This window comes from Oncorhynchus clarkii, chromosome 8, assembly GCF_045791955.1.
Source record: "Oncorhynchus clarkii lewisi isolate Uvic-CL-2024 chromosome 8, UVic_Ocla_1.0, whole genome shotgun sequence".
Classification (NCBI taxonomy): Eukaryota; Metazoa; Chordata; class Actinopteri; order Salmoniformes; family Salmonidae; genus Oncorhynchus; species Oncorhynchus clarkii.
This window is the reverse complement of record NC_092154.1, coordinates 19,452,261-19,473,721: the sequence shown is the minus strand read 5'-3', so window position 1 is coordinate 19,473,721 and position 21,461 is coordinate 19,452,261. Positions and strand designations below refer to the sequence as shown.

Sequence of the window (21,461 nt, the reverse complement as noted above, 5' to 3'; positions counted from 1 at the left end):
TAAATTGCTTTGCACGTATGCACCAACACAGTACCACACACGGTCCACTGTGTGTACAGTCTGCTAGTGCTAACACACTCACACAGAGAGAACCTTCAAGTGGCAATGTTGAGTCTGGCAGTGTCAGGCATTAGTCTGTCCTTGGTGGCATCCAGCTGACTGTAGTCCTCTAGCACGGAGGAGAGGGAGGAGATGGGCCCCGTGAAGCAGCCCTGCTCCATCCTGTCCATCAGGTAGGCGAAGGAGGATATGGCCTCGGTGAAGCAGCCCTGCTCCATCCCGTCCATCAGAGAGAAGATGGCTTCGGTGAAGCAACCCTTCTCCATCCCGTCCATCAGGGAGGAGATGGCCTTATTGAAGCAGCCCTGCTGCATCCTGTCCACAAACAGGTAGTGATGCAAGTGAGCCTGCCAAAACAATACATTATGTCAGATAGGGATGTACTCTACACTGATCACAGGGAAAATCCTGATGCCTACAGCCTTGCTTAGAGAACCGCATCTCCTTCTTTAACAGAACTCTGCTATTGTCCTCTGTGAAATGGAAATGGTCTTGTTGCTGTCTTTACCTCTCAATCTTCTGGACCCTAAACACTTCTTTTGCAACAGAGTTTAAGGTTGTTGTGATTGAAGATTAGGTTAGGATCCACCTTCTTCCTGTAGAGCTTGGTGATGCGGTCTCAGAGCTCTATGAAGGTAGGCTTGGCGCAGGTGTTGTTGGTCAGGGCCAGTAAGGAGTGATCCACAGGGGGCATAGAACACAGCCCTGTCTTCCATCCCTCCTGGTTCCACGACACAAAGGGCAGTGTGGGCCTCAGTCTGAGATGAAGAAGAAGAGAGAATAAATATGGGGCTACCATTGGTCAACCTGCTTTTTGATGAAAACATATAGGGTCGATTTCTCATTCTCAAAGGAGAAGTTTAGGCGCCTGGAAATGAGCCCATAGGTTACCAGACACGGAATCAGCCCACATTTCCAGGGTTTACTTTAAATCACATCTAGATGTACAGTCTAATTGAACAACCAAAGTATATAATACTGTCGCTATCCAAAGTCACCTAAATGTGCCACAAGGTGTCTGTGCTCCAGGAGATTTCTCCTCCAGATTTACATGGTGGTCATCCACAGGTATGTGCTCTCATAAAACCTCCTGTTTCTGCTCTTGACAACATGCCACATGAAAAAGATCTCGGCATGGAGAGGAGAAGGTGGGAGCTGAATTGATCAGTCATGATTCAGAGGCATCTGTAGTGGAACACAAACACACAGCGGTGAATAGGAACACTATTTGAGAGTGAGCAGCTGGGAAGGTAATCTCTGGGCCTTACGAGTATGGATGAGTCTGGGTGAACAGGCAGTTTGTCACGACTTCCGGGCGACTAGCCGCCATCGATCCCTTTTTCCTTTTCTGTTAGTTTAGTCTTATTAGTTGCACCTGTTCCTTTTTGTGTTTCTTGATTTTTGGTCTATTTAAGCCTGTTAGGCCCGCTTAGGTTTGTGCGGGATTCATTTTGTTCTCTGTCGGTTGAGGATGTGTTCTCATTTTCTCCGGACCATTTGTCCTGTGTTTTGGGCTGGTCAGTGTTATGCCCTGTATTTGGCGTGACCGTTTTGTGCTGGAGAATAAATACAACAAATCACCGAACCCTCTGCGCCTGACTCCTACCCACCACTCCTTGTAACCTGTGACACAGTTGCAGTCCTTTTTATTAGAGATTGGAAACAGGAATGGGGAGGGGAGGATAGCTGAAGTCAGACACCTGCATGTTGCCCCAGAACCTGAGGGCACAGGCCAGGTATTGGTCTTTACTGGAGGCATCAGTGAACATCTGGTCCAGCCTGAGGTAGGATAGACACAGACAGTATTGAATGCATACATTTTCATACTGGTCCCTCTTGGGAATCAAACCCACAACCCTGGTGTTGCAAGCGCCATGCTCTACCAACTGAGCCACACAAGACTGCAATGTATCGTAACTAAATGTTGATTTTTTTCTATTTTTCTTGGGTCACTATAACTATACAGTATATATTTTGCCAATTGGATTGATCCCCTCTACCACACGGAACCCCACTAATCTACCGACGGAAACGCACGAAGTGGCTAAAAACAGACCTCCATCCTATGCTAGCTTGCCACCGATGGCCCGGCTAGCTGTCTGAATCGCCATCACCCCAACCAACCTCACTACTCACTGGACCCTTATGATCACTCGACTAAGCATGCCTCTCCTTAATGTCAATATGCATTGTCCATTGCTGTTCTGGTTAGTGTTTATTGGCTTATTTCACTGTAGAGCCTCTAGCCCTGCTCACTATACCTTATCCAAACTTTCAATTCCACCACCCACACATGTGATGACATCACCTGGTTTCAATGATGTTTCTAGAGACAATATCTCTCTCATCATCATTCAATACCTAGGTTTACCTCCACTGTATTCACATCCTACCATAGCTTTGTCTGTACATTATACCTTGAAGCTATTTTATCGCCCCCAGAAACTTCCTTTTACTCTCTGTTCCGGATGTTCTAGACGACCAATTCTCATAGCTTTTAGCCGTACCCTTATCCTACTCCTACTCTGTTCCTCTGGTGATGTAGAGGTGAATCCAGGCCCTGCAGTGCCTAGCTCCAGTCCTATTCCCCAGGCGCTCACTTTTGATGACTTCTGTAACCGTAATTGCCTTGGTTTTATGCATGTTAGCATTAGAAGCCTCCTCCCTAAGTTTGTTTTATTCACTGCTTTAGCACACTCTGCTAACCCGGATGTTCTAGCCGTGTCTGAATCTTGGCTTAGGACGACCACCAAAAATTCTGAAATTTTCATCCCTAACTACAACATTTTCAGACAAGATAGAACGGCCAAAGGGGGCGTTGTGGTGCAATCTACTGCAAAGATAGCCTGCAGAGTTCTGTCCTACTATCAAGGTCTGTACCCAAACAATTTGAACTTCTACTTTAAAAAATCCACCTCTCTAAAAACAAGGTTCTCACTGTTGCCACCTGCTATAGACCACTCTCTGCCCCCAGCTGTGCTCTGGACACCATATGTGAACTGATTGCCCACCATCTATCTTCAGAGCTTGTGCTGCTAGGCGACCTAAACTGGAATATGCTTAACACCCCAGCCATCCTACAATCAAAGCTTGATGCCCTCAATCTCACACAAATTATCAATAAACCTACCAGGTACCACCCCAAAGCCGTAAACACGGGCACCCTCATAGATATCATCCTAACCAACTTGCCCTCTAAATACACCTCTGCTGTTTTCAACCAAGATCTCAGCGATCACTGCCTCATTGCCTGCATCCGTAATGGGTCAGCGGTCAAACAACCTCCACTCATCACTGTCAAACACTCCCTGAAACACTTCAGCAAGCAGGCCTTTCTAATCGACCTGGCCGGGGTATCCTGGAAGGATATTGATCTCATCCCGTCAGTAGAGGACGCCTGTTTTTTTTAATGCCTTCCTCACCATCATAAATAAGCATGCCCCATTCAAGAAATGTAGAACCAGGAACATATATAGCCCTTGGTTCTCTCCAGACCTGACTGCCCTTAACCAACACAAAAACATCCTATGGCGTTCTGCATTAGCATCGAACAACCCCCGTGATATGCAACTTTTCAGGGAAGCTAGAAAGTTAGAAAAGCCAAGGCTAGCTTTTTCAAGCAGAAATTTGCTTCCTGCAACACAAACTGAAAAACGTTCTGGGACACTATAAAGTCCATGGAGAATAAGAACACATCCTCCCAGCTGCCCACTGCACTGAAGATAGGAAACACTGCCAACACCGATAAATCTACTACAATTGAGAATTTCAATAAGCATTTTTCTACGGCTGGCCATACTTTCCACCTGGCTACCCCTACCCCGGTCAACAGCACTGCACCCCCCACAGCAACTCGCCCAAGCCTTCCCCATTTCTCCTTCTCCCAAATCCAGTCATGTAACTGCTTTCCTCCTCCTCTTCTTCTGAGGAGTAGCAAGGATCGGACCAATGCGCAGCGTGGTAAGTGTCCATGATACTTTAATAATAACTGAACACGAATCAATACAAAAATAACAAAGTGAATGGAAACGAAAACCGAAACAGTCCTGAATGGTGACACAAACAACAAAACAGGAAACAATCACCCACGAAACACAGGTGGGAAAAGGCTACCTAAGTATGATTCTCAATCAGAGACAACTAACGACACCTGCCTCTGATTGAGAACCATACCAGGCCAAACACAAAACAACATAGAAAAACGAACATAGACAACCCACCCAACTCACACCCTGACCATACTAAAACAAAGACATAACAAAAGAACTAAGGTCAGAACATGACAGTATCCCCCCCCCCCCCCCCCCCCAAAGGTGCGGACTCCAGCCGCAAAACCTGAACCTATAGGGGAGGGTCTGGGTGGGTGTCTGTCTGCGGGTCTGGGTGGGTGTCTGGCGCGGGACGTGGACCCCACTCCATCATAGTCTTTACCCGCTTCTTAACCCGCCTCCGTGGCGCCTTTCGAGCGGCGATCCTCGCCGCCGATCCCGGATTGGGGACCCTAGCAAGGGGTCCCAAATGGATGGGAGATTCCGGCAGCACTGGACAGGCGGGAGACTCCGGCAGCGTCGGAGTGAAGGGCGACTCCGGCAGCATCGGACCGGCGGGAAACTCTGGCAGCTCCGACGTGAAGGGCGACTCCGACAGCACTGGAGTCATGGGCGATTCAGGCAGCTCCTGGCTGATGGACGGCTCTGGCAGCTCCTGACTGACGGGCGGCTCTGGCAGCTCCTGACTGACGGGCGTCTCTGGCAGCTCCTGACTGACGGACGGCTTTGGCAGCTCCTGACTGACGGACGGCTCTGGCAGCTCAGGACAGACGGGTGGCTCTGGCAGCTCAGGACAGACGGGCGACTCTGGAAGCTCCTGGCTGACAGACGGCTCTGGCAGCTCAGGACAGACGGGAGACTCTGGCAGCGCTGGACAGGCGGGAGACTCTGGCAACGCTGGACAGGCTGGAGACTCTGGCAGCGCTGGACAGGCGGGAGACTCTGGCAGCGCTGGACAGGCGGGAGCACCTGGAGGAAGGAGACGGAGAGACAGCCTGGGGCTGCCACCGGAGGCCTGGTGCGTGGAGGAGGTACCGTATTGACTGGACCGTGGAGGCGCACTGGAGGTCTCGAGCACCGAGCCTGCAAAATCCTACCTGGCTGGATACTCCCCGTAGCCAGACCAGTGTGGCGAGGTGGAACAGACCGCACTGGGCTGTGCTGGCGAACCGGGGACACCGTGCGTAGGGCTGGTGCCACGCACTGGAGACCAGATGCGCTGAGCCGGCTTCATGGCACCTGGCTCGACCGATACGAGGAGCTGCGATGCAACGCACCGGGCTATGCCTGCGCACTGGGGACACCGTGCGCCTCACGGCATAACACGGTGCCTGCCCGGTCCACCTCTCTCAATGGTAAGCACGGGGAGTTGGCTCAGGTCTCCTAGCCACTCCCCCCCCAATCCAGCCGCACTGCCGTGCTGCCTCCTCATATCGCCGCCTCTCAGCGATATTCCCCAGCCTGTGCCCAGGGTCCTTCTCTGTCCAGAATCTCCTCCCATGTCCATGAGTCCCGGGATTTCTGCTGCTGCCCGATACCACGCTGCTTGGTCCTTTGTGGTGGGTGATTCTGTAACGTCTTTCCTCCTCCTCTTCTGAGGAGAACTAAGATCAGAACGTGACAAGTCAGCCGATGTTCTGAAAGAGCTGCAAAATCTGGACCCCTACAAATCAGCGGGGCTAGACAATCTGGACCCTTTCTAAAATGATCTGCCAAAATTGTTGCCACCCCTATTACTAGCCTGTTCAACCTCTCTTTCGTGTCGTCTGAGATTCCCAAAGATTGGAAAGCAGCTGCGGTCATCCCCCTCTTCAAAGGGGGTGACGTTCTTGACCCAAACTGCTACAGACCTGTATCTATCCTACCCTGCCTTTCTAAGGTCTTCGAAAGCCAAGTCAACAAACAGATTTCCGACCATTTTGAATCCCACCATACCTTCTCCACTATGCAATCTGGTTTCAGAGCCGGTCATGGCTGTACCTCAGCCACGCTCAAGGTCCTAAATGATATCTTAACCGCCATCGATAAGAAACAATACTGTGCAGCCGTATTCATTGACCTGGCAAAGGCTTTTGACTCTGTCAATCACCACATCCTCATCGGCAGACTCGACAGCTTTGGTTTCTCAAATGATTGCCTCGTCTGGTTCACCAACTACTTCTCTGATAGAGTTCAGTGTGTCAAATCGGAGGCTCTGTTGTCCGGGCCTCTGGCAGTCTCTATATGGGTGCCAAAGGCTTCAATTCTTGGACCGACTCTCTTCTCTGTATACATCAATGATGTCGCTCTTGCTGCTGGTGAGTCTCTGATCCACCTCTACGCAGATGACACCGTTCTGTATACTTCTGGCCCTTCTTTGGACACTGTGCTAACAACCCTCCAGGCAAGCTTCAATGCCATACAACTCTCATTCCATGGCCTCCAATTGCTATTAAATACAAGTAAAACTAAATGCATGCTCTTCAACCGATCACTGCCTGCACCTGCCCGCCTGTCTAACATCACAACTCTGGACGGCTCTGACTTAGAATATGTGGACAACTACAAATACGTAGGTGTCTGGTTAGACTGTAAACTCTCCTTCCAGACTCACATCAAACATCTCCAATCCAAAGGTAATTCTAGAATTGGCTTCCTATTTCTCAACAAAGCATCCTTCACTCATGCTGCCAAACATACCATTGTAAAACTGACCATCCTACCAATCCTCGACTTCGACGATGTCATTTACAAAATAGCCTCCAATACCCTACTCAATAAATTGGATGCAGTCTATCACAGTGCCATCCGTTTTGTCACCAAAGCCCCATATACAACCCACCACTGCGACCTGTACACTCTTATTGGCTGGCCCTCGCTTCATACTCGTCGCCAAACCCACTGGCTCCAGGTCATCTACAAGACCCTGCTAGGTAAAGTCCCCCTTTATCTCAGCTCACTGGTCACCATAGCAGCACCCACCGTACGCGCTCCAGCAGGTATTTCTCTCTGGTCACCCCCAAAACCAATTCCTCCTTTGGCCGCCTCTCCTTCCAGTTCTCTGCTGCCAATGACTGGAACGAACCAGAAAAATCTCTGAAACTGGAAACACTTCTAGCTTTAAGCACCAGCTGTCAGAGCAGCTCACAGATTACTGCACCTGTACTTAGCCCATCTATAATTAACTACCTCTTTCCCTACTGTATTTTTTTTTTGTTGCTCCTTTGCATCCCATTATTTCTATCTCTACTTTGCACTTTCTTCCACTGCAAATCTACCATTCCAGTGTTTTACTTGCTATATTGTATTTACTTTGCCACCATGGCCTTTTTTTTTTTGCCTTTACCTCCTGTATCTCACCTCACTTGCTCACATTGTATATAGACTTATTTCTCTACTGTATTATTGACTGTATGTTTGTTTTACTCCATGTGTAACTCTGTGTTGTTTTATGTGTCGAACTGCTTTGCTTTATCTTGGCCAGGTCGCTATTGTAAATGAGAACTTGTTCTCAACTTTATTTACCTGGTTAAATAAAGGTGAAAAAAATTCAACTAACAGAGATAATACACTACTGTATAGCACTTACTTTCACACTACACTATACATGCCAGGACACACCACTGGCATAATGGGCTATTCATAGGTCTCTCTAGTATTCCTGGTTTACTGTGAGATTCCACTTTGAGACACCAGAATATATAATGAGTGCTTGATATCATGGTATCACTATCACGTCACTATCACTCACTGTTTTTGTTATAAAGTGATAAATGATGCTGGCTCATCTAACCAATAGGCGGCGCTATCACCGGTCCTAGGTTGGTAACCGTTCTGTGAGCAATAGAGATAGTTGAGTATTGGTCTCCGTGATAGATGGTGTTGTAAATCAGTTCCTAATAAATGACAAGTAAAGATTACATCCAGTGTCCTCCAATTATATGTTGGTCTATTCAAGATACTACAATTTTATATAGCATAGAACAGAGTAGACAGCATCAGTGAGACGCAGCTTTGCTATTCACTGAGTGTCAACAAAGGGCACTTGTACAGAGGGCAGTGGGCAATGTAATATCCTGAGTTCCAGAGAAGTCTATGGGTACAAAATAGCTGTTGGGACAGGAGAGCAGATATCCTAGTGGGGAAGTTAACATCAGCCAGGGTGTAGAGAGGGGTAACACTGGGCACCAGGTAGTACAGTCGAGGGAAGGGAACTAGGTCCATGTTATTCAGGTCCATGTTGAGCGATCCTTCAAAACGAGCCGAACTACAGCAGCAGAGAAACATAAACAGTGAATTGGTAGCACATCAGACATGTAAGAATCAAGCAGACAGATGCTAATACCTCAGACAAACAAACATGATTCTTTATTGACACAAATAACCCCCAATTAACAGTGTAATGACTGCACTGCGCAATTACGTTGTTGGTAGTGGGGTGGTTCTTTTGTAATTCTATTATAGCACTTTTATAACTCAGAATTTCCTCTCAATTTTCTTAAAAATTGCTTTTTTATGTTTTTTTTAATCCAAAAACAGATGTTGGTTTTTACAATGGCAGTAAAATGCACTGGAGGAGACCGGACTGCAAACACCTGGGAGGCTCAATGAAGAGGCCTTGTGCCACAGACAGCAGCCTGTCTACCTCCAATAGTCTACCTGGTGATATTGAGCAGCAGGTTGGCTACGACATTGTTCATGGCATTCTCCGTTCCACTGACCCCTCCCTGGCCTGAGATGATGGCAGTGTCCTTCTTGATCACAGAACCTACCTTTCCACTGTGGGGCATGTGCTTTATCTTGTTCACTATGCCTACCAATGACTGGAAGAAGAATAACAAAAATGGACAAAAGAAGTAAATCACTGCGGTTTAACTTTAACTGTCAGAAACAGAATGGAGGACATGCATAATGAGGAAAGACCTGAGCACTGAATCAAAGTCTAAGATTACACTTTAACCCTGACACACAGGCAGTAACACACACACACAGACAGATACACACCTGATTCTCCACGAGGAGGACACAAGTCGGCATGCCCGGTGAGCTACTGCATGGTCAAGACACTGTTGTAGGAGGAGGTGATGAAGTCAAGTTTTAACACACAGTTGCCCAGTCCCTGGCCATCACAGCATAGGACACAACACATTATGCTCATCCAAAACTTTACACTGGAAAAAAAATTGAAAGCACCAATGCTGTTCATGCAGTTATAATGTGTTTATTAATGTGGTTCAGTAGTTATGAGACTATGAATGCATTTGTACACACCGAGTCCTCACCTCCAACCATTGAGTGAATGAGAAAGCATTTACAGCCAGTCACAATGCTCTGCTGCCCTCTTCAACTGGTCCACAATCTGTTCCCTGTAGGCTGAGCCAAACGTCCAGCGGCCCACTGCACTGCAGATAAATTAATGAGGTTTGCACACTTGCTGTACAGAATAAGTTTGGCATTGTTTGACCACAGAATTACCTCGATAATTAGAAGTTTATTGACTAGTCCTAATGTTCAGGTTTTAGCCAGAAACCTATCGTCAGTGTCAGTGGTGCTTGACAATTAGTGCTGAGCGATTAACCAACGATGTCGGTTTAAATATCTGAATGCCAGTTAGTTTTTTTTTCTTTCCGTGAGCTAGATGTGCAGTTTCTTTAGAGATAAATTAGGTCAAGCCTGAACTGTGCGATGTAGTAGGTAGTTGTAGTTTCCAGCAGGACAATATTCTACATAGTTTAGCGCAGAGAACGTTGTAATTAACTACAATAACCATAATACATTGCGAGTCAGCTTAAACTTGTCCGGTCTGTGCGGAACACATGACCGAGAGGGTTAGAAAGCAGGTGCTTAGTGAGCCGAAGATGCATGATCTATGTGACTGATAGTTGGTATTCAGCAGTCATAAAAGTAAGCCTTATTTACTTTGAAGAACTACTAAATAGTGATTTTTGTCAGACATCATAGGCAGCAGCTCTATAGAGATGATGACTTGGAATGAAACAATACAGTCATCAACTAAAACAAATATTTTATTAAAGTAAAGTGAATAAATTATGGTTAATGAGTGATAAGCAATAATGGGCAGTGCCCACCATCAAGGGACTTTTGTGAATTGTTTTATTCTGTGTTGTTACAGCATTAAACCCACATAATGCATAATGCATTTAATGTCTAAAAAACCATGATAATTTTTTATAATCGAACCGAAACCGAACAGACATAAAAAAGCACTAATCACTACCACCAAACTACTGACAATGCTATCTCCACTGAAATAGTATATTTATGTGCCATATAATGAAGCGATTACCATGTAAAGCTCAGGGGTACTAAACTCTTTACCCCTACAAGGTAAGAAGCGTGCTGTTTTTCTGTTATACCTGATAATTAATTGCACCCACCTCGAGTCCTACTGTAGGTCTAAGTCAGTCCCTGATTAGGTGAGAACAATGGAAAAGCACATTGAAACTAACGTTGAGGTCTAGAGTTGAGTTTGAGGTGCCTAGCCTATACAGAACTTTTACAAAAAAATGAGTTTCATAATCTGCATATGGGCATGTGAGATGGCATGCCTGAGGCAGGCAGAGGCAGGCATGCAGACAGAGAGACAGTCAGTCACTCAGTTAGTCACTCAGTCCCTCACCAGGACACGTCAATGAGCAGGACACGTCAATGATGAGCTGAGTGCTGTCAAACATCTCTCGCATGCGGGCCCTGTAGGATCTCATTTACCATGCCCTCCTCCACTCCTCCATGTCTACCAACACCGCCTGTAGAGAGGGCATTCCTCTTGTCACACACACACACACACACACACACACACACACACACACACACACACACACACACACACACACACACACACACACACACACACACACACACACACACACACACACACACACACAAATCAAGCAGAGACATTAAATCATCACTGGAATTTACCCTGGGATCATATCCTCCCACCAGTGATGTCACAAGCTCCTCCATTGCTTCTGCTGGAAATACATACATAGCAGGGAACAACAATGGTCATTTGAGAAGGTGAGTAAAGGTTGACTGACTGACTGAGCATGCACATTTCACAGGCAATGGGTCACAGCAAAAGATGGGCGGGATGGAATTACCTTGGGACAACATTCTGGAAAAAGCTGCTCAGAGCCTCATTGTAGATGACTTTCTAAATGACAAAGAAAATAGGAAAGAAATGTGAGAGATACTGTAGCCCAGTTATGAATATGTCAAATGAGAACATACCACTAGCCTTACTTCCTGTCCCATTTTACACAACAGGGGATAAAAACCACAGGTGACTGGCATTCATCTAGAATACATTGTTAAACATTATGAAATATTTTCTCCACTACTGGTAGCCTTGACCTTTTCCCATCAAATCAAATCAAATAGATGTACCTTTTAATAACTACAATTATTTTTAAGGAAAAGTTTACTTACCTTGTTGACATATGAATACTCCCGCAAAGCAAGATCCCATAACCTGCAGCCCACCTGGTCACCACACTGTCCAACTGCAGAACACAGATAACCCATGTTACATAAATATTAGCTAGCTGTTCCATTTTAAAGCAATGCTATATTGCTACCTTACTCAACATCAGACGTCAGCATGCCTGAGTGTACAAAACATTAGGAACATCTGCTCTTTCCTTAACATAGACTGACCTGGTGATCCCTTATTGATGTCACCTGTTAAATCCACTTCAATCAGTGTCGATTAGGGTTCATAATAAATTATTTATATGAACAGCATAGCGTGAAATGGAAAATTAAATTATATGCTATGTCTAAATCTTCTCTACGGCCTCTGCATGATAAATCAGCGCTCAGGGCAGGGACAGACAGCCCAGCTCAGTACGGAAAGCAGTATTTGCCCAATTATATTTAAAAGTTCAAATCAAATTCGCTAGCCTACAGCATACCTGAAACTTTGTGGGCCGCATGTGCGGCACTAGAATCGCATGTTCTCTTCTGCTTTATTATGGGTTGAAAGATGTGCATAATTCCATTCCATATAATACACTATATTACAATACAGGACAGTAATACAGTTCACACTAAAAAAGATTAGGCTACTGGAGCTAGTTTAATTTATCTACCCAAGATAGAATATAGTTAGCTACCTCTATGGGCTTTATGCTTTTCTGTCATGTGTAATGTGCAGTAGCCTATATCATATATGAAATGGATAACAGCACAATCATTTGGGCTAATTAAAAATCCTTAATGCAGGGCTCATAAAGTGTATTTAATATATGGCTCATCAGCAGGGTTGGGTAGGTTACTTTCTAAATGTAATCTGTTACAGTTACAAGTTACCTGTCCAAAATGGTCATCAGTAAGGTAACTTTTGGATTACCCAAACTCAGTAACGTAATCTGATTTCATTCTGTTACTTTTAGATGACTTTCCCCTTAAGAGGCATTAGAAGAAGGCAATGTCATGGATCCCTCTGGAACTTTTTTTTATGCACACCTGGCCCCTATTCCCAGTGATTAGTAATTGTATAAGTGTGCCCTGTCCTGTCGATTATTGTTACAATGTCCGTTGGTTCGTGTGAGTACCTGTGCTGTGTGTTTTGGCTTTCGTGCCATTGTGGATTGCGCAGATGATTACGGGTCTCATCCCGTGTGATAATCATTGTGCTCTTGTGTTATTTATTCGAGTTACACCTCACTCTTTTGTTTGGGTTTCTAACCTGTTTGTATAGTGTTTTTTTGGTCTTTGTCCCCATGCCTTTACACGGCACGCTGTAATTTGGGTGTAATAAAAACACCTATTACGCATTCCTGCGTCTGTCTCCCGAATCATTCATTCCAGCGTGACAGACAAATGTATGTTACCAATTGAACAACATCTATTGCAGGATAAATCAATGTTAAAGTTTACATAGCTGGACATATACAGATGTTAAATTTTACCTTATGGCTTGGTTATGTATGCTTCTATCCCATCACTTTCTACTACATATAATAATATGATTAAATTATATCATTCCAATAAATGTTAGAACCCTTGATCTTCAAGAATAGGACTTGGAAATATGGAAGTATAGATTAGCCAAATTGTTTTACCTGAGCACGACTATGGACTTATTAGCCACCTCTACTCTGTTGTTTATGATTTTGTTGTCATGGAGCTCATTGATTTGAGTTGAAAAATAAATGCAGCGCTCATGGAATGGCATGTTTTGCCAAGAGTGTGCAAAATGTATTAAACCCTAGTGTAGATGAAGAGGAGACAGGTTAATTACATTTTTTTAAGCCTTCAGACAAAGATTGTGTATGTGTGCCATTTAGAAGACAAAATATTTAAGTGCCTTTGAACAGAGTATGGTGGTCGGTGCCGTTTAAGTGTGTCAAGAACTGCAAAGCTTCTGGGTCAACATGGCACCCCACAGCACCCCTGTGGAACACTTTTGACACCTCCTAGAGTCCATGTCCCGACGAATTGAGACTGTTATGAGAGGACGGTGTTCCTAATGTTTTGTACACTCAGTGTATATAAACACTGGATTGTTGCTATGTATTGGCCCTTGAGAAGCTTGGAAACCACCTGTTGGCCATATTGTCATTCCCTAGTAGGAGCAGTCCTCCATATGAATGAATGGAATTGTACAGTACTTCAATTAAATGTTTGAAGGACAAAATGACATGTATTTAAGTATTTTTGTTGTTGTAGTGAGAACAGTAACATTAGTAATCTCAAACAATGATACTTTAAGGAATTCATTTTGTTTTTGTTTAGAGCACCTAATATAATTTACAAGTATGCAGTAAGGTGTTTGTAATAGAATAAACTTGCCAAAAACGAATGGAGACATTTAACTTGTTATGGCTGGGGGCAGTATTGAGTTGCTTGGATGAATAAGGTGCCCAGAGTAAACTGCCTGCTACTCAGGCCCAGTTGCTAATATATGCACATTATTAGTAGATTTGGATAGAAAACTCTGAAGTTTCTAAAACTGTTTGAATGATGTCTGTGAGTATAACAGAACTCATATGGCAGGCAAAAACCTGTGGAAAAAAACCAAACCAGGAAGTAGGAAATCTGAGGTTTGTAGTTGTTCAACTCTTTGCCTATCAAATACACAGTGTCTATGGGGTCAAATTGCACTTCCTAAGGCTTTCACTAGATGTCAACAGTCTTTAGAACCTTGTCTGATGTTTCTACTGTAAAGGAGGGGGGAATGAGAGGGGATTGGGTCAGTGGTCTGCCAGAGAGGCATGAGCTTACCACGTGCGTTCACGTGAGAGTTAGCTTGAATTTCATTGCATTTCTGAAGACAAAGGAATTCTCCGGTTGGAACAATATTGAAGATTTATGATAAAAACATCCTAAAGATTGATTCTATACATCGTTTGACATGTTTCTACGAACTGTAATATAACTTTTTTGACTTTTCGTCTGAACTAAGCGATCGCGCATTGAGCATTTGGATTACTGGGCTAAACGCCCGAACAAAAAGGAGGTATTTGGACATAAAGTACATAATTTATCGAACAAATCAAACATTTATTGTGGAACTGGGATTCCTGGGAGTGCATTCTGATGAAGATGATCAAAGGTAAGTTAATATTTATAACGCTATTTCTGACTTCTGTTGACTCCAACATGGCGGATATCTGTATGGCTTGATTTGTTGTCTGAGCGCCGTACTCAGATTATTGCATGGTTTGCTTTTTCCATAAAGTTTTTTTTAAATCTGACACTGCGGTTGCATTAAGGAGAAGTGTATCTATAATTCCATGCATGATAGTTGTATCTTTTATCAATGTTTATTATGAGTATTTCTGGAAATTGATGTGGCTCACTGCAAAATCACCGGATGTTTTAGAACTACTAAACATAACGCGTCAATGTAAACTCAGGTTTTTGTATATAAATATGAACTTTATCGAACAAAACATACATGTATTGTGTAACATAAAGTCCTATGAGTGTCATCTGATGAAGATCATCAAAGGTTAGTGATTAATTTTATTTCTATCTGATTTTTGTGACTCCTCTCTTTGGCTGGAAAATGGCTGTGTGTGTTTTTGTGACTAGGCTCTGACCTAACATAATCAATCATATGTTGTGCTTTCGCTGTAAAGCCTATTTTAAAACGGACACTGTGGTGGGATTAAAAACAAGATTATCTTTAAAATGGCGTTAAATACTTCTATGTTTGAGGAATTTTAATTATGAGATTTCTGTTGTTTTGAATTTGGTGCCCTGCACTTTCACTGGCTGTTGTCATATCGATCCCATTAGCGGGATTCAAGCCATAAGAAATAACATTTCTATAGCTTCCAAAATATTTTTTACACTGTTGGGGGAGTGACAAGATGGAGGCACAATGGCTTCAACACAGCACCCCCTTTGCAAGGTGTTGCAGCCATAGACATTAAAACAGTTAGAGCAGGTAGAGCAAACAGATATAAGAAAGTATCAAGCTCACATTGTACACCAACGGATTGTCATTTCTTCATAGAGTATCAGACGATAACTTCTTGGAACATTATAATTTACAGAACTTCATATATCAAACTTTCAGACCAATGTACAAAGGAGATTGAGAATTTGAGCACAGTGTTTCTAAACCCAAAGGCGCAACATTGTCTACTTGGTCAGCGATGCAGACCAAGTAGACAGGGCAGGGGTCTGTGGTTTGAGAAATCAATAAGAGAAGTGAAAAATTATTCTTCAGTTGTTCATTTTCTCAAAATCTGAAGGCACAACTTATTCTGAATGAAAATGTAATGCAACATGTAAAGTATTGAGTAAAAGCATTGTACGGGACTTGACTTACCCCTAACCAATAGAACTATAAAAGCTTAGAAGATTTCCTGCACCTTGGTAATGGATTGTGAAATAAGCCCAAACCCTGTTCAAAAGAACCAATGAATGTTGAACATTTCTTCAGGATCGTTGGGTCTCCCCCCACGGGACGGTTGAGCTAACGTGGGCTAATGTGATTAGCATGAGTTTGTAAGTAACAAGAACATTTCCCAGGACATAGACATATCTGATATTGACAGAAAGCTTAAATTCTTCTTAATCTAACTGCACTGTCCAATTTACAGTAGCTATTACAGTGAAAGAATACCATGCAATTGTTTGAGGAACTTGAACTAGAAAAGTTATTAATATACCAATTAGGCACATTTGGGCAGTCTTGAAACAAAATGTTGAACAGAAATGCAAAATGATTCATTGGATCAGTCTAAAACATTACACATACACTGCTACCATCTAGTGGCCAAAATCTAAGTTGCGCCTGGACTGGAATAGTACATTACGGCCTTTCTCTTGTATTTCAAAGATGATGGCACAAAAAATACAAAAAAACTGTGTTTTTTTCCTTTATATTTTCTTTTACCAGATCTAATGTGTTATATTCTCTTACATTAATTTCATATTAACACAAACTTCAAAGTGTTTTCTTTCAAATGTTATGAAGAATATGGATATCTTTGCTTCAATGCCTGAGCTACAGGCAGTTAGATTTGGGTTTGTCATATTAGGTGAAAATTGAAGAAAAGGGGTGGATCCTTAATTATTAAGAGGTTTTAACTAAACTTAAAAGGCTACAATTTATTGTACTCCCGATGGAGTTGTAGTTGATATCTCAAATAATGACGTTATAAAGCCATTTGTAAGTAGGCAAAATGGAGACTGCGTCTGTTTCACTGTTGTCTCAGGTGCCAGACTTATTATGGACAGAGAGTGACATCTGCTGGGCACTAAGACAATGCAACCCAGTTACAGTTTTTCTCAGTCGCTTTGGTGCATTTTTCACATCATCCCTAACATGTGCAAAATAATAAGTGCATTTCTCAGAACAATTTGTACAAACTGCAATATACAATAGATATGTTTCTAAAGCTAGTCAGTCACTAAAAATCCTTAGTACATCTCTCAAAAGTAAATATTCATGCCAATGATCATGTCAGTGTCATCAGAATGAACAAGGTCGTCAAAATGTTTAGGCATGTTGTCAATGTAACTGTACTTTGACAGTATTACCTGATGTAAACTTAGGCTACAGTTTGGATGACAGTTACTGTATTGAAAATGCACAAGGCGGCACTTCTATGGCATATATCAATTTCAACAGTACTATTTACATATGCGTATTACGTATGTGGGTTATTGATTGAAAGAGACTGGACAACCCAAGGGGCACAAAGGGAAAAAAACTAAATTAGAAAGAAACACAGGAACCCACCCCTAAGACACAACTTTGCCCGCAGCACTGTTGTGCTGTCTCTACACATCCAGACGTTCCTGTCTGTCGGCCCACATATTCTCATCCACATCACACCGGATATTTTCCCTTCCAATGCAACGTGGAAATAATCTTTTGGAATGCCTTATCCATCCTCTGCAGGCGTCTACTGTGATGTCCTCACATGCTGCATCCATTGCAGCCAGCAGGGTCATCTGTGTGTGTGGCTGACGATCGTACACCTTCCACCTCCATGCTGAAAATAACTCCTCAATTGGGTTAAGGAATGGTGAATAAGGTGGGAGGAATTCTATGAGCATCCTCGGGTGGGTCACAAACCATTGCCTTATGATGTTTGATCGATGGAAACTCACATTATCACAAATGACCACATACTTTGGCAAATCCTCTCTAAACAGACCCCTCTCATCATCAGGGATGAGAGCCCTGTAGAGAGTCTCTAAAAAGTTGAGTAGATGCTGGGTGTTGTATGGCCCTATAAGGGGGATATGGGTTAGGACACCATGCTCCGAAATAGCAGCACACATGGTGATATTTCCTCCCCGTTGGCCTGGCAAATCCACAGTAGCTCTGTGACCGATGATATTCCGACCCCACCTTCTGCATTTGGTCAGGTTGAAGCCAGCCTCATCCACATATACAAAGTTGTGAGAGGGTTCACTTGATTCCAACTCCATTATACGCTATATCCCAGAATACACGGTTGAATTTGTTTTGGTAAGGAAGAGTGACATAAAATGTACATATATTGCATGTTCCTTCCACAGCAATGGAAATGTGTGCAGTTTATGCTTACTGTACTATGTATCACTATAAAATGTTGCTGTAAAGTAGTTACATAGATATACGTTTTACCTGTACATACTGGTACCGTAGCTCCTTAACTCTGTCCTCATTCCTTTGGAATGGTACACGGTACAGCTGTTTCATACTCATCTGGTTTCTATGCAGCACCCTGTCGATGGTTGAGATGTTAACCGTATGGATGTTTTCAAAGACATCGTCGTCACATCTGTTTCACCTGTCTTTGTGCTTGTCTCCACCCCCCACCACCCCCACCAGGTGTCTCCCATCTCCCTCATTATCCCCTGTGTATTTATACCTGTGTTCTCTGTTTGTCTGTTGCCAGTTCGTTTTATCCATCAAGCCTACCAGTGGTTTTCCCCTGGCTCCTGTCTTTTTCTATAATTCCTGTTTTCTAGTTTTCCCGGTTTTGACCATTCTGCCTGCCCTGACCCTGAGCCAGCTTGCCGTTCTGTACCTTGTCATACCGCCCTGGATTATTTACCTCTGCCTGCCCTGACCCTGAGACTGCCTGCTGTTCTGTACCTTTAGACTCTGATCTGGATTACTGACCTGTCTGCCATTGGCCTCTCGTTTTGCCTGCCCCTGTTCTAGTAATAACTTTTGTTACTTCGACACTGTCTGCATCTGGGTCTTCCCTAAACCGTGATAGTACGAATTGGCCATGACCGACCCAGCAAACACAGACCAGCTCCACAATGCCATCTCCCTGCAAGGAGCCACCATTGGACGACACAAGGAGTTACTGCAATTTCTTATGGAGGCACAATACCCTGGCAGAATGCCATGACCAGGCGTCCGAGACTTTTCTGGAGCAATTCCGTGGATTCCCCACTGGGCAGCGGGTCACACCTGTAATCTCCCAGCCTATCCCAGTGTCCTGAGAAGTCCGCTTACCTCCTCCGGAGCGCAATGCTGGAGATTCTGGAACCTGCCAGGCATTTATCTCCCAGTGCTTCCTCATTTTCAAGCTGCAGCCTTCTTTGTTCCCCTTGGACCCAACGAGGATAGCGTACATCATAACGCTGATGTCCGAGAGGGCACTTGCCTGGGCTACGGCGGTGTGGGAGCAATAGTCCACTGTCTGCCTCAGTCTAGAGGAGTTTGTGGCGGATTCTCCTTTGTCCGGGAGAGAGGCTCCCACTGCTTCAGCTACGTCAAGACTACCGTAGTGTGGCAGACTACGCAGTGGATTTCCGTACGTTGGCGGCTGAGAGTGCCTGGAATCCGGAAGCACTGTTCAACATTTTCCTTCACAGATTATCGGAGGTGGTCAAAGATGAGCATGCAGCCCGGAAGCTGTCGATGGATCTTGACTCCCTCATAGCCTTGACCATCCGGATTGATGAGCGGATTCGAGAACATAGTAGAGAGAATCTGTGCCCTGTCACCCTCGTTCGTCCTCGATTTCTACCTCGCCTCCAAAAAATCGCGAGCAACCCCCAAAGTCTACATGTTCGAGTGAACCCAACGACACCCGGGTTCTCTGAGGAATCACAGAGGGCTGTCGACTCGACTCTTTCAGATTCCAGGCACCTGGGCAGGGCTAGATTGAGACCGACTGACCGCTTAAGCCGACTCCACACCCAGAGCTTTCTATATTATGGAGGGACGGGACATTTCGTAGCTACCTGCCCATCAAAAAACCAGGCTCATCAAGAAGGGGCGAGTACTCTGATGGGCCTTATCTTTTTTGGGATAGGTGGCAGCATTTTCACTTTTGGATGAATAGCATGCCCAAACTGATCTGCCTCCTACTCTGTCCCAGATGCTAATATATGCATATTATTATTAGTATTGGATAGAAAACACTCTCAAGTTTCTAAAACTGTTTGAATGATGTCTGTGAGTATAACAGACCTCATATGGCAGACAAACAGGAAGTGAGAAATCGATTTTCAAAACAGTGCTTATTCAAATCCCTGATAGTTATGGATATGCTTGTACTTCCGAGGGCTTCCACTAGATGTCACCGTCTTTAGATCCTAGTTTTAGGATTCTAATATAAAGGAGGGGCTTATAGGAGCTCTTTTAGTGAGTGGTCTGGCAGAGAGCCTCCGTCTCATGACGCGCGGTCACGAGAGAGTATGCTCTGTTCCAATGCTTTTCTTCAGACAAAGGAATTCTCCGGTTGGAACATTATTGAAGATTTACGTTAAAAACATCCTAAAGATTGATTCTATACATCGTTTGACTTGTTTCTACGACCTGTAACGGAACCTTTTGAGGTTGTCTGTAGGAAGTGCTCGCTCCTCATGAAGATGGATTACTGGGCTGAACACGCTAACAACAAGTGGCTAAATGATGGGCTTTATGGAACTTTATGGAACAAATTAGTCATTCATTGTCGATCTGGGATTCCTGGGAGTGCCTTCTGATGAAGATCATCAAAAGTAAGTGAAAATTTATAGTGTTTTTTCTAACTAATGTTGACACCAAAATGGGGGCTATTTCTTTGGCTGAATTGGGTACTGAGCGCCGTACTCAGATTATGTTTTTTTTTAAAAATCTGACACAGCGGTTGCATAGAGGATAAGTCTATCTTTAATTCTGTGAATAACACTTGTATCTTTTGTCAATGTTTATTATGAGTATTTCTGCAAAATCATTGGATGTTTTGGAATCAAAACATTACTGCACGTAACATGCAAAAACTGAGATTTTTGGATATAAATATGTACATTATCGAACAAAACATACATGTATTGTGTAACATGATGTCCTATGAGTGTCATCTGATGAAGATCATCAAAGGTTAGTGATTAATTTTATCTACAGTGGGGAGAACATGTATTTGATACACTGCCGTTTTTGCAGGTTTTCCCACTTATAAAGCATGTAGAGGTCTGTATTTTTTTTATCATAGGTACACTTCAACTGTGAGAGACGGAATCTAAAACAAAAATCCAGAAAATCACACTGTATGATTTTTAAGTACTGGACGCCGTGCCTGGACTGGACATTGACGCAGAGGAAGACTCTGGCCTTGGAGCGGGACTGGACTCCATGCCTGGACGCCATGCCTGGACTTGGCACCTGCGCAGAGGAAGGCTCCCGCCTTGGAGCTGGACTGGACGCCGTGCATGGACTAGGCCCCGGTGAAGAAGAAGGCTCCGGCCATGTAGCAGAAATGGACGCCTTGCCGGGAAGTTCCGGACCGCTGACCCTTGCTGGAGGTTCCTGAACATGGACCATCGCTGGAGGTTCAAGACTGTGGAGCGTCGCAGGAGGTTCCAGAACGTGGACCGTCGTAGAAGGTTCCGGGACCGTGGACCGTCGCAGGAGGTTCCGGACCGTGGACCGTCGCCGGAGGCTCCGGA

At 44.1% G+C, this 21,461-nt stretch overlaps 1 pseudogene; it reads right to left on the bottom strand.

The window, feature by feature from the left end:
- Positions 1–95: 95 nt before the first annotated feature.
- Positions 96–21,162, bottom strand: LOC139415405 (tubulin epsilon chain-like; annotated as a pseudogene).
- Positions 21,163–21,461: the final 299 nt, after the last annotated feature.